This window comes from Pelodiscus sinensis, chromosome W (genome assembly GCF_052426305.1).
Source record: "Pelodiscus sinensis isolate ZL-2025 chromosome W, ASM5242630v1, whole genome shotgun sequence".
NCBI classification, from domain to species: domain Eukaryota; kingdom Metazoa; phylum Chordata; order Testudines; family Trionychidae; genus Pelodiscus; species Pelodiscus sinensis.
The window spans coordinates 6,812,417-6,823,752 of NC_143084.1; the positions used below are offsets into that span (position 1 = coordinate 6,812,417).

General features: G+C 65.2%; 1 long non-coding RNA gene across 1 annotated transcript; it reads left to right on the forward strand.

Moving 5' to 3' along the window:
• The first annotated feature begins 774 nt into the window (after nucleotides 1–774).
• Nucleotides 775–3,140, forward strand: LOC149520836 (uncharacterized). Its single transcript, XR_016348236.1, has 3 exons — nucleotides 775–845; nucleotides 1,290–1,422; nucleotides 1,702–3,140. It is a non-coding gene; the product is annotated as an uncharacterized LOC149520836 (long non-coding RNA).
• Nucleotides 3,141–11,336: the final 8,196 nt, after the last annotated feature.

The window sequence follows — 11,336 nt, forward strand, 5'->3', positions numbered from 1 at the left end:
CTCTTCACTCTGCAACCCAGCTGAGCTCCGTTTCCCTGCACCTCCCCCAAACTGCGTAGACATGCTGAGCCCAGCGCTGATTCTCTGCCCCTCCCTCTGTCCCTCCCCTTGAGTCCAGCACCGTGTTACCAGCACCTCCCTCCTCCTGCAGCCCAGCACCCGGCACCACCCCCCCCCCCCCGCAGCCCAGCCCGGTGTTCCCCTAGTGTGGCACCCGGGGGCAACTGCCCCCCCCACTGCTTCCCCCCTCGCTATGCCTCTGCGCCCAGGTAGCCACCACCCCCCCGGCCTGCTGCTTCCCGATCCACCAAAGCCGTCTTCCGGAATTCCATCCCCGATGGCTGCGGCCCCTTCCCCCACCCAGACAGGACACATGGGGTCCGTTGCCTCATGTTGTCGGCCTCACCCCACGTGGAGACCTACGTGCGGGCATTGGAGGCTGCCACCATGGCTGCAGGCCCCACCACACGTGCCAAGATGTTCGGGAAGGTGGTATTCTTCCTGGCGTCCGAGGCCGCCGCCCAGGAGGCAGTGGAGATGGTTTTGGCGGTGGGGGGGGGGTCCATGGCAGTGGGGGGGGGGGCAGTTGCCCCCGGGTGCCACACTAGGGGAACACCGGGCTGGGCTGCGGGGGGGGGGTGGTGGTGCCGGGTGCTGGGCTGCAGGAGGAGGGAGGTGCTGGTAACACGGTGCTGGACTCAAGGGGAGGGACAGAGGGAGGGGCAGAGAATCAGCGCTGGGCTCAGCATGTCTACGCAGTTTGGGGGAGGTGCAGGGAAACGGAGCTCAGCTGGGTTGCAGAGTGAAGAGGAGCTGGGCTGGGCTGCGGAGGAGCGGGGCGGGAGGTGCGGAGCTCAGAGTTCAGTTTGCCTGCAGGAGGAGTGAGGTGCCGGGAGCCGGGGCTAGACTCAAGGGGAAGGAGGGGCAGGAAATCAGAGCTGGCTCTGCAGTTTTGTGGGGGTTGGGGGGCGGTGTAGGGAAACATGGCTCAGCTGTGCTGTGGGGGAGGCATGCAGGGAACCAGTGCGGGACTCAGCTGGGCTGAGGTGGATGGGGAAAGGCATAGGGAACCGAAGGGATGCTCAGCTGGGCTGTGAGTGGCTGCAGGGAACTGGTGCTGCAATCCCTTGGCTTGTGAGGGGTGGTTTTGGGGGCGGTGCAGGGAACCAGTGGGGGTGGGCATCTCAGCTGGGTTGCAGGGAAGGGAGGTGCAAAGAAGCCTAGTGGGGAGGGGGGGAAACCAGGAGCCCTGACATGACCTCCCTTTGTCCACAAAATCCCTCATCTAGGACCAGTCTGGTCCAGAGGGTGCCCTGCCATCCCACTCCAGATACGGGTTGCCATCTTCTGAAAAACAGCTACTGCTCGGTGGCTAACCACTTTGGGGTGGGGAAGTCCACCGTCGGGGCCATCCTGATGCAGGTAAGGAGAGCATGGGCTGCAGCCCCTGCCCGGGGTGGGGGGGAGGGTGTTGCATAAAGGGACCCTCAGGACGGGGGGGGGGACCATACGTGGTGGACTGGGGGTGGGGGGGAAAGGCCGGGCCCTGGGGGCTGGTGCCTTCTCGCCCTCACACTGGCCTGCTCCAGGGGGGAGGGGTGGCCACAGGCTCACGGGGGGAGGCCGCGGCCACATCACACTGGGAGCACACAACCCCGCTCTTATTCTCTGTTTTGTGTGGTTCTCTCTCCCCTTCTGCAGGTTGTCCAAGCCATCAACTCCCTGCTGCTGTGCAGTCGTCCGGATCCACGCCCTGGATGCTAGCATGGGCAGCTTTGCTGCCCTGAGGTTCCCCAACTGCATGGGCGCAATTGACGGCATGCACAGCCACATCTGGGCCCCGGAACATCAAGTGGCCCAGTTTGTGAACCGCAAGGCCTACTTCTCAGTAGTCCTGCAGGCCCTGGTGGACCACCGGGGCCACTTCACAAACATCTATGTGGGGGTGGCTGGGCAGGGCTCATGATGCCCACGTTTTCAGGAACTCCAGACTGTGTGCCCAGCTGGAGGCGGGCACCTTTTTCCCCTGCTGGGAGTTGCCAGTTGTATGGGTCAATTGCGGAAGAACTTTGTATGTGCTAGTTTAGGGGTGGTGACGCCTACATTCTTTCCCCTTTTCCTTATCTTAAATGTTCCCAAAGACTTGCTTCTGGCTCATCAGATATAAGCATTGTTGCCAGTATAGCAAGGACAAGTCTAAGCTAGAACCAGCTCGATAACTGTTTACCCTATTTGTTTATGCGTTGTTGCCCTTTACCCTTAAGGTATTGCTCACAAGACCAAAGAACAATTCTAACAGCTAAGCCCTACATCAGCAAGTAATGAGTAACCCCTGGAAATTTCCAAACAAGGCAAGAGAACTGTATTTAAGGCTGTACCAAAGCACAACAATTTGCACCTCGCCAATGGGCTTGGGTACCGGCGTCTCGGAAGCTGAGACAACCTCTCACATCCCTTCCTGCAAGCCTGGAACCCCCGGGTAGGCTGTGGACGAAGTAACATATTCTGCTTCTTTGTTATATTGTTCTTCCAGTTATGAGGCACAGCTGTCAGGAAATAAACTACTTGTGTTGTACTTTGTGAGCCCAGTGTTGGACCTGAGACTTACTCTTGCCGACAACACCGGTTGGCGACCAGACTAGTGGGGGACGCAGCATACCCACTCATGCTCTGGATAATGCACCCCTACACTGGCCAACTGGCTTGAAGCAAGGACATTTTTAATGCCTGCCTGAACAGAGCCCACCACCAGGTGGAGTGCGCCTTCAGGCATCTGAAAGGACAGTTCCGCTGCCTCCTCACCTGCCTGGATGTCGGGGAGCAGAATATCCCCAAGGTGGTGGTGGCCTGCTGTGTGCTCCACAACCTAGTGGAGTGCAAGGGTGGGGCCTTCCTCCTGGGATGGGTGGCAGAGGCTGCCTGCATGGGCCGGGGCTTTGAGCAGCCCTGGACAGGTGCACCCGGCCTGATGGGCCTGGCGGGTCGCAGATCTGGAAGGCCCTGAGGGAGAGGTTCGCTCAGGAACCACAGTAACTCTCCCCAGGGCCGCCACAACAGGGGCTTCAGCCTTCCTTCACTCTCCCTTTCCCCCTCTCACCCCCTCCCCTGACCTCCCAATAAACACACCTGCTTGGTTTTAAAACAAAACGACTTGTTTCTTTATTAAACATAAACGAGGGTGGTCGGGGGAGGGGGGGTGTCTGAACTGGGAAGGGGGATCAGGACTGGGAGGAGTGGTGGGGCAGCTTGTAGAACCCCCTCGGGTGCGGGGACGTCGTCAGGCTTGAGCGTGTCTGGGGACCCCATAGGCTGGGCAGGAGGGGCAGTGGGACCAGGATCAGCGGGGGGGGGGCCATAGGCATGACTGGGGGAGGAGGCATGGCCATGGGGAAGGGAGGGGGCAGAGGCATGGCATGGCATGGGGAGGGTTTGAGGCCAGCAGCCACTCCTCCCCGCAAGGCTGGAAGCAGAGGAGGAGGGCGCTGGCAGGGGGTCGGGTAACAGGTGCAGGACGGGGGCCGGCTCCTCCGGATGCACTGGGATACAGAAGGGGACTATGGGGCTGTCGGGGGGGGGGGGGGAGTGCATTGTGCAAGGGGGCTAACTAAAAAGGAGAGGGAAGGAAGGGGTGCAAGCGCTCGGGATGGGGACCAGAGTTCTGGGTGGGGCCAGAGGACTACTGGGAGGCTGGGGTCGGGTATTAGGTAAGCAAGGCAGGACAGGGCAAAGCTAGGGCTGGGAAGTAAGGCACAAACTGTGGTAAGCTAGAGGCGGGCGGGGCAGGTGAAACAAACTGAGGCTGGGCGGGGCTAGTCAGCAAACTCAGGGAAGGAGGGAGGGGAGGACAGGAGACTGGCTAGCGGGGAGGAATGGGCAAGGCTTCTGCAGTGGGGGCAGGGCGGGTAAAAAAAGGGGGGCAAAAGGGGTGAAAGGCCCCCCAACCAAACACTGCTGAGGGAGGGGGGGGCCGAGTCCAAGGGGGGGTGGAAGCACACCCACGAGCGCTTGTGGGAGGCTCAGTCCTCGCCTGCAGCTGCAGCAGAGCAGTCCCAGCTGGCAAAAAGTGGGGGGTGGGTAGCGTGCCCCACCAAGGGGCGAGTCCAGGTGATAAAAGGTTGGTGGAGGGGGTTGTGGGGGTGGTGGTATGGGGGGGTGGCCGGACCGGGGGGGAGGGCTCTACACCTCCCCCCAGCCCCCTCTTGGTGTCTCAGTCCACCACCACCCCAAGAGCAGATGAAATGCTCAGTCCCAACAAACAAACCCCCTCCACAGGCCAACTAGCAGTCCTCGTCTCCCCCAGTGGGGTGCAGATGGTAAAGCAGCAGCAGCGGGTGGGTGGCAGCCAGGTGGGGCAGGCCTCTGGATGGTGGGTTCTGGTGGGGTCCTCTTCCTCCGGAGTGGAGGGGGGGGGCAGCCGGCAGGCCCCCCTCTCCCCTTAGGCAGCAGCAGCAGCCGGTGGTGGTGGAAGGCAGCGGTGTCCGGGGGGAGCAGGTCCAGCAGCTCAGAGGCTTCAGGTGGTGGCTGGGTGCAGCAGGGAGAGCCCCTGCAGGAGCAGGAGCAAGGGGGGGAGAAGGGAGAGAGCAGCCCCTGCACCCTGCTGCCTCTCCTCCTTCTCAGGAGTGGAGTGGAGTGGGACAGGCCTATTTGAGGACGACTGGCCTTGCGGGACGGACGACTGGACCCGTGCTCAATCAATTACTTGGGACAAATAATGACAAAAGGGACAAGGGGTGCGGGCTAAAGGTTTATAACTAGGGAACCAGATGGGGACACCGAGCAGAAAACCCCGGACAGCGCCCACTGCTCCTCAAAGCTATCGAGGGAGCCGGTGGACGCCGCCCAGAGGAACTCTGCCCGGATTCGTGAAACCAGGGAGGAACGGAAATAGGCCCCACAGTCGCAGAGAACCCCCTCGTCTAGCATCTTGCTCCTGGTATTATAGATGGCAGCCTTTGCTAGGGCCAGGAGCAGGTTGACGAGGAGGTCTCGCGACTTTGTGGGGCCACGGATAGGGTGTGCGTATAGGAAAAGGTGAGGGGAGAAGTGCAGCCAGAACCTCAGTAAGAGGTTCTGGAGGAGCCGGAATAGGGGCTGCAACCTGGCGCATTCGAGGTAGGCGTGCGCCAGGTTCTCCGTCACGCCGCAGAAGGGGCAGGTGTCTGGGATAGGGGTGAACCGCGCCAAGTACACGCCCGTGCTCACGGCTCCGTGAAGGAGCCGCCAACTGATGTCCCCGATGGGCCGCGGAATTAGATCGGAATAGACGCTGGCCCACCGGGGTTCCCCACCCTCTACGGGTCTTAGATAGTCCCGCCATTTGGTATCAGGGCGGGACACGAGGGTGGGGAAATGCAGGGTGTGGAGCACGAGCGTGTACAGATGTTGCCTTGGCGCGGCCTGGAAACAGACCGGCTGCAGATTTTGCAGCCGGCTGGGGGTCCAGGGGTGGGGAGGCCGGGGGGCCCCGTGGAACAGGGGCCCAATAATAAGGGACGGAGGCTTTGCAGGAGGGGAGGGGCGGGGTGTACCCTCTCGCAAGGACCGCTGCAGGAAGTCGAGAGCGGGCCGCGGCAAAGCCGCCTTCACCTCCTGGAGTAGGCGCAGAGGGGTTCGGGGGGTGGAGAGCCCCATGCGCCGAGCGAGCGCTCGGGGATCCACCCGGTCCCCCCTGTCGTAGTCCAGGAGGTCTCCGACCATGGTGGTTTCTGCCAGGATCAGCCTCCGGCGCACCGAGGGAGACTCCGCCACCTGCACGCACAAGGCTGGATTGTGGAGCAGGGGCTCCACGAGGAGGTCTGCCCCCTCGGAGGCCACAACGGACCTGGTCGCCGAGAACAGCTTCCAGGTCTGGAGGAGGTCCTGGTAGAATTCCGGCAGCTCTGAGAGGTCTCGCGGAAGACCCCTCGGGTGGATAAAAAAGAGCTGCCGGTCGTATCGGAGCCCTCGGAGGCGGCGGAGGAAGGCGTGGGCCAAGGTGCCCCATGCCGGACTACCTGCACTGAAGAGGAGTCTCTGCAGGGCCTGGAGGCGGAAGGTCCGGACCCGGCTGCGTATGCAGACCAGGCCCTGACCCCCCTCCTCCAGGGGGAGGGACAGGGCCCCTGCAGAGACCCAGTGCAGTCCTGGCCAAAAGAACCCCAAAGCTGCCCTCTGGAGCTTGGCCAGGACCTCCGGGGCCGGGCGCAGGGTGTTGAGCCGGTGCCAGAGCATGGACAGGACCAGCTGATTGAGTACCAGCGCTCTCCCGCGAAGGGAGAGGCACCGGAGCAGTCCCGTCCATCTCCGCAGCCGCTCACCCACCCTGGCCTCCAAACCTTGCCAGTTTTCCGGCGGAGAAGGATGCGTGGCGGATAAATAAACGCCCAGATAGAGCAGCGGACCCGCGCTCCACCTGATGGCCTGAAGCGCGGGTGGGAGGGAGCCGGCCCGCCACCCGTCCCCGACCACCAGGCCAGAGCTCTTGACCCAGTTGACCCGGGCGGAGGAGGCTGCCGAGTAGACGGCTTGGCAAGCCTCCACCCGCGCCAGGTCGCCCGGGTCCTGGACCACGAGGAGCACGTCATCGGCGTACGCCGACAGGACCAGCCGCAGCTCCGGCTCCCGAAGCACCAACCCCGTCAACCTCCTACGGAGGAGACAGAGGAAGGGCTCGATCGCCAGAGCGTACAGCTGGCCCGACAGCGGACACCCCTGACGTACCCCCCGCCCGAAGCTGACCGGCTCGGTCAGGGTCCAGTTGAGCCTGACCAAACACTCCGCGAGGGCGTACAGCACCCGGAGAAAACCCACAAACCGGGGCCCGAAGCCGAAGGCCTGCAGGGTGCCCAGGAGATACCCGTGGTCCATCCTGTCGAACGCCTTCTCCTGGTCCAGGGACAGGAGGGCGAACGACAAGCCGTCCCTACACCCGAGCTCTAAGAGATCCCGGACCAAATACAAGTTATCAAATATACTACGGCCCGGGACGGTGTAGGTCTGGTCGGGATGGATCACGTCCGCCAGCACGGACCGCAGTCGCAGCGAGATGGTTTTCGCTACGATCTTGTAGTCCGTGCTGAGGAGCGAGACGGGACGCCAATTCCGTAGGTCGCGGAGGTCCCCCTTCTTCGGCAGTAAGGCGAGCACCGCTCGCCTGCACGACAGAGGGAGGACCCCGCTCTCCAGGGACTCGGCCCAGACGGTGACGAGGTCCGGGCCGAGGACGTCCCAGAACACGCGGTAGAACTCCACGGTCAGCCCGTCCATGCCCGGGGTTTTGTTGTTGGGCATGAGACGGAGGGCTTCCGAGAACTCGGCCAGAGTGAGAGGCAGCTCCAGCCGGTCTCGGTCGCCCGCGCTGACCGTCGGGAGCTCGGTCCAGAGCGCCCTGCAGGCGTCGGCTTCGGTCGGATCCGGGGAGAACAAACTGGCGTAGAAGGCCCTGGCCCTTCCACGCATCTCCACCGGATCCGTGAGGGGGGTGCCGTCCTCCGCCAAGAGGCAGGTGACGTGCTTTTTTGCCCCCCTCCTTTTCTCCAGGGCATAGAAGAAGCGGGAGCCGCGATCCATCTCCCGAAGGAGGTGGATGCGGGATCGGACAAAAGCGCCCCGGGCCCTGTGATCTTCCAGGGCTCGGAGCTCCTCCCGCTTCTCCCGGCACGCCTCGCGGAGGAGTGGATCCTCGGGGGCGGACGCCAGGCGCCTCTCAAGCTTCAAGACCTCCCGCTCCAGCTGCTCTATCGCCGCATCCCTCCGCCGGCTGGCGCCCCGGGAGTAGTCACGGCAGAAGAGCCGGGCGCGCACCTTCCCCACATCCCACCATCGCCGCGCCGAGGGAAAGGCGGGCCGCTGCCCCCGCCAGGCCTGCCAGAACTCCCGGAAGGACGCCACGAAGCCCACGTCCTCCAGCAAGCTATTGTTAAAATGCCAATAGGCCGGCCCCAGCCTCTCCGAAGTCAGAGAGGCCTTCACGGACACCAAATGGTGGTCCGTGAACGGGGCCGGCCGGATGCTGGAGGAGTGGGCTCGTGCCAGATGGAATCGTGATAGGTAAATGCGATCCAACCGGGAGTGGCTCGACCGTGTTTTCCCCACCCGGACGTAAGTGAAGGTGGTACTGTCGTCCGGGTGGTGGTCTCGCCAGACGTCCACCAGGGAGTGATGTTCCACGATCTCCCTGAGGACATCCGCCGCGGCCTGGCAGTTCGCGAGTCCTACACGGTCCCGGTCATCGAGGGTGGTGTTGAAGTCCCCGCCCAGGACCAGGCCCTCGCGAGGATCCAGAGTGCCGAGGAAGGTGGCCGCCTGCCGATAAAAGGTGACCTGGTCCGGGCCCGCGTTCGGGGCGTAGACGTTGACCAGGTTCAACATCCGCCCCTTCACGCGGGCCCGGACGTGCAGCAGGCGGCCCGGGACAACCTCGGCGGTCCCCAGCACCTCGGGCCGTAGGGCAGGGGAGAACAGGGTGGCCACCCCGGCTGAGTGGGCGCCGAGGTGGCTAAAATACACCCCGTCCCCCCACTCCAGCCGCCAGCCAGCCTCGACGGCTGGAGTCGTGTGGGTCTCCTGCAGGAAAACCACCGAGTACCCCCCCTCCCGAAGGAAGGAGAGCACCCGGTTCCTGCGGAGACCCGCCCTACAGCCCCGGGTATTCAATGTTGCCAAGATGGTAGAATTCATAGTGAGGGCTGGGGTAGATCCTCGCGGACAGGCGAGTCGGCGGCCTCACGCAGGCCCCGCAGCAGACCGCTCCCCGACCCGAAGGTCAGGAGAGCGTCCCGAAACCTGCGGGTCTGACGGTGGGCTGCGTCGTCCTGCCTACTGGTCCCTCTCCCCTCCTGCAACAAGGCTCTAGTGGCCTGGAGGATGGAGTGGAAGTCCCCCCAGCGCTGGAGGGCGAGCTGCACCTTTCCTTTCGCCCCGCGGTTATCCGCGAGGAATTGGCGCAGCTCGCCCTTCAGCACCGAGGGGGAACCAGGATTCTCCTCCGTCCGGGCCCCCGGATGAAGCTCACGGGCCACGGAGACGGACAAACAGGGATCCGATCCCCGACGCGGCGCCGTTACTGCTGGCGCCTCGCTGCCCGCCCCCGCCCCCGGCAGGGAAGGAGGCGGCGGAGGGAACAAGGCAGCCCCCAACGGGTTGGGGACCGGGGATACAAAAACGACCCCCGAAGGGCCGCCCGCAGCTAGCGGGAACGAGACGGCCCTCGCGGGGGTGGCACTGGCGGATGTTTGGGGGAGCAGTAGGGACGGATCGGGCAACATGACGGGGACCAGGATGGGAAAAGAAGGGGGGGACGGCAAGGGAGGGGTTACCTCCACGGCAGAGCCGGGGGGAGGGGTAGGTTCAGGGCCGGACAGTGGGTCGGGGACAGGGAATGGGGCAGAGGTTGGGGTAGGGAAGGGATCGGGAACAGGGGAGGACTCGGGGCTGGAGGTGGGTTCGTAAAGGGCGGAAGCGGGAGTAGGGGGAGGATCGGGACATGGGAGGGAATCGGGATCCTGGACGGGGTCTGGGAAAGGGTCCCGTGTGGCAATCCCACCGGGCTGCGGCGCCTCCCGAATGGGAAGTTGGGGGTCGGGAACAGGAAGGGGGCCCGCGCCGACGCCGGGCTCAGGTGGAGAGGCAGGTGTTAATGCCACGGCGTCGGCCTGGATGGCATTTTCTGCTGGGCCCCCAACGGGAAAGGGGGATGACTGCCCCGCCTCGGTAGCTGGAGAGGGGGCACCCCCAACCCCGGGACCCGGCCGCTCGGCGCCAGCCGTCGCCCCGGAGGGCTCGGCGGCATCCGTTCCGGCGCTCGAGTCGGCCGGGCCAGTGGGCAGTATCAGGGGCGCCCCGAGCGTGAGGACGGGGTCAGCCACCTGGGACACGGGATCGGGGAGAGGAGGGGGCGGCGCCATAGAGTCGCCGCCCAGACCGAGGCCCGCTGGCGGAGGGTCGTCCTCCCCCTGGGTGAGCGGGGTCAGACCCAGGGCCTCGATCTCCTCGAAGATGGAGCTAAGCTCCATCCCCTCGTCCCCGGAGCCTTCCCCTCCGGCCGCCGAGGCAACAATTACCTCAGCGGGAACGGAGGGGGGCTCAGTTGGAACCGGGGTCGAGGGGGCTCCCCCCGAGGCCTCCTCGTGGAGAAGCTCCGCAGGGGGGGCGGCGTCGTCCCCCCTCGCCGCCGCGGCTTCCTCGGCCGGCGCCTCCCGCTGATGCTCGTCGGGGGCGCTCTGGGCAGCGCCGGCCCCCCTCGGGATCTTTCGGAGGGGGGCCTTCCCGCCCTCCTCATCGGAGGGGGGAGATTGAGCCCGCAACCGGCGGGCTTTGCGCTTGCCCCCGACGAGCATCCAGCCCTCCGAGGTGGAAGTGGAGGGCCGGTCAGCGAGGGCAAGGCCGGGGGGCACTTTTGGGGTTCGGGGACGGCGTTGTGGCAAGGGTGGGAAGGAAGGGGATACCTCCACCCGGGGAGGGCCCTCTCCCTCGCCCTGCGGCAACCGCGCCACCCTCTCCTCCTCGGGCCCCGCGGTGACTGACCGAACAGAGGTGGGGCCCGCCTGCCCGCTCGGGCACGCCAGGGGGGACGCCTCTGGCTCCCGGGCAGGGCCGTCGGTTGGAGGAGGGGCGGCCGCGGATCCCGGACTACCAGGGGGGCCGGCGGTGGTGGGGCCGGCGCCCTTACGGGCCCCGGGGGGCCCGGACGCCTCCTCCGACCGGGCCAAGGGACAGTCCCTCCGGACGTGCCCCATCGCCCGGCAGAGGAAGCACCGGGTCTCCCCCGAGGAGTAATGAATCCGATAATGGGCCCCCTGGTAGGGCACCATGAAGGACCCCTCGAGCGCCTCCCCGCCACGCGCCGCCGGCAGCAGCTGAAGCTGTACCTGGCGGCGGAAGGATAGAACGTGGCGGAGGGCGGGGTCCTTACAGCCCAACGGGAGAGGGCTGATTGTTGATATAGGTTTCCCCAGGGTGGAGAGGGAGGGCAATAGGGCGGCATTAGGGAGGAAGGGCGGGACGGAGGTGAGGACCACCCGTACGCCCAGGTCCTCCAACGGTTCGAGGGGCACGTGCACGCCTCCCACCGCCAGGCCCCTCTCCACCGCCTCCTGGGCGGCGGCCTCCGAGGCAAGGAAGAACACCGCCTTGCCATACATTTTGGAGGCCGCCACCACGGCCGAGGCCCCCACCACCCTCGCCAATGCCCGCACGTATGTTTCCATGTGGGGCGAGGCGGCGACCAGGAGGCAGCGGACGCCGTGCCTCCTGGTCATGGTGGGAAAGGGGCCGCGGCCGCCAGGGATGGAGCTGGAGGCCGCAGTCGGGGCCGATGACGGGGCAGGTGAGGGGGTAGCAGCGGCCACCTGGGCGTA